General features: G+C 47.3%; 1 pseudogene across 1 annotated transcript; it reads right to left on the reverse strand.

Moving 5' to 3' along the window:
* Positions 1-878: 878 nt before the first annotated feature.
* Positions 879-1,373, reverse strand: LOC105813589 (annotated as a pseudogene). Its single transcript, XR_001137663.1, has one exon. The product of XR_001137663.1 is annotated as a small EDRK-rich factor 2 pseudogene (transcript).
* Positions 1,374-2,399: the final 1,026 nt, after the last annotated feature.

Below are 2,399 nucleotides of genomic sequence, written 5' to 3' on the forward strand. Positions count from 1 at the left end.
CAAAGACGAGATTATTTCAAATAGTCAAAAATACAATTTTTATAAACATTTTAATGTCCTGTATTAAGTTCAAAATACAGGTGGCATGTTGAACATTCTTGATGTAGAAATTCTAAGCTTAACTTTTCAAAAGATTAAATAAAAGCTCAGAAACATGTACAGATTTTCTCATTACTAGTCACTGTCTTTGTCAGTCTGGGTCCTCCAGGAAGCAGATGCAGAGATGGAGTTAGGAGGGAAAGATTTACCAGGGGACGAAGCAGGAGTGAGCAGGGAAGTCTTCCAAGTGCGATGCAGATCTGATCTTGTGAAAGGAAAGGGGGAGGGAGAAAAATAGGGCAGGGAACATCTGAGAGCACACTGCAGATCTTTCAGTGCTTCAGGTAACCCAGTGCGGAGCAGAGCAAAAGTGCCCAACAGAAGAGTCCCACAGTGGGCAGAAATGGCCGGGTTCTGGTGCCCTCGCCATGCTCAGCCATTGGCTTGGGAGCTGCCTGGGAAGAGAGAGACCTTGGCTGAAATGCTGCTGCAGAGAGTCCCAAAGGCACTGCAGCTGGGGCCAAGAGCTAACCACGTTCCTTGCAGTTGAATGGTATGTTCTTTCTTGGAGGGAGCAATGCTCTTCCATGGTTTCCACGCTGCCTCCCATCTCCTGCCAGTGTGAACCTTTATACATCAAACAGCATAGCTTCTCAAGGTTACTAACTGCTTATCTATTCTTGGCCTGGAGTGATCAAGTAAACACCATGCCCAGCTGGACTGTGGGGGAGGTACAATTAAACATTTTATGGAGAGATATAATTGACTGACAGAGATATAAGTGACTGATGGTGAACCATGGGTAACTTCTTTCTTTCTGCTTTTCTTTTTTTTTTTTTTACAAAGCTACTTTTAATACTTTGGGGTGAGCCCCACAGGAATAAAAAACACTGGGAAGGGGTAACCCCCTCACCCCCAGGAGTGGCCCAGGGGGAGAGAGGCTACCTGAGGGGAAGGAAGCACAAAAGGGACCCGCTGCAGACTCAGGGCAAAGGGAATGCCATCGGTGCTGGGACCTGTGAGCACTACAGGAGGAAACGCGAGCGTGGTGGGGCTGGCTCCAGGCACACAGGCAAGAGGGTCGGACACGAAGCCACAGAGCTACTTGGGTTCCTCCTTCTTCTCGTTTGCCTTTTTCTGCTTCTGCTGCATGATCTCCGAATCCCTGGGGGTAGAGATGATGGGGCACTCTGCTTGCAGGCGGCAGCAGAAAGCCCGTCATCTCGGCGTTTTCCCTTAACCAAGTCGCTCTGCTTTTTCATATTCTTCTGGCGGGCGAGCTCACGCTGGTTACCGCGGGTCCTGGCGACGGCAGCGGCTCCGGCCTGCCTCCGTTGCGTTCCCTCTTTCTGTCCCTCTGCTTTTCTTTTTATCCCAAATTTTAAACAATGATAATTTATTTTCTTTTTGATCAGAAAAATATGTAATGAATATTTTAAAATCAGTCTCCATAATCACACCTTTTTGATTTAAAATGGTATTCCCCAATTTGGTAGCTCAACAAACTGCTTCCAAGAAACAGAACATGAGCCGGGCGCGGTGGCTCACGCCTGTAATCCTAGCACTCTGGGAGGCCAAGGCGGGCGGATTGTTTGAGCTCAGGAGTTCGAAGACCAGCCTGAGCAAGAGCGAGACCCCGTCTCTACTAAAAAATAGAAAGAAATGATCTGGACAACTAAAAATATATATATAGAAAAAATTAGCCGGGCATGGTGGTGCATGCCTGTAATCCTAGCACTCTGGGAGGCTGAGGCGGGCAGATTGTTTGAGCTCAGGAGTTTGAAACCAGCCTGAGCAAGAGCGAGACCCCGTCTCTACTAAAAATAGAAAATAAATTAATCGGCCAACTAAAAATATATAGAAAAAATTAGCCGGGCATGGTGGTGTGTACCTGTAGTCCCAGCTACTCGGGAGGCTGAGGCAGAAGGATTGCTTGAGCCCACGAGTGTGAGGTTGCTGTGAGCTAGGCTGACGCCACGGCACTCACTCTAGCCCGGGCAAGAGAGTGAGACTCTGTCTCAAAAAAAAAAAAGAAACAGAACATGGTAATAGACCAAGCATAGGCTTTGAGTTCAGACAGACCTGAGTTTGAACCCCAGCCCTATTACTACCACCCTGGACACTGGGCAAGCCCTTACCCTTCCTCAAGCTCCATTCCCTTTTCTGGAAGGGAAGACATATGTCTTCCTTCTTAGTGCTGCTTTATTAAAGACGTAGTATATGTAAGCCCTCTAGTTCTATGCCAACACACAGTAAGAAACCAATCCATTTTGGTGCCCTTCCCTATCCCCCATCAAAGCTGCTGGAAGTTTCTAAAAAATCAAATCCACATTTGAAGGACAGAGAATGTCCATAGCTGA

This window comes from Propithecus coquereli, unplaced genomic scaffold (assembly GCF_000956105.1).
Source record: "Propithecus coquereli isolate 6110/MARCELLA unplaced genomic scaffold, Pcoq_1.0 Scaffold281, whole genome shotgun sequence".
Lineage (NCBI taxonomy): Eukaryota > Metazoa > Chordata > Mammalia > Primates > Indriidae > Propithecus > Propithecus coquereli.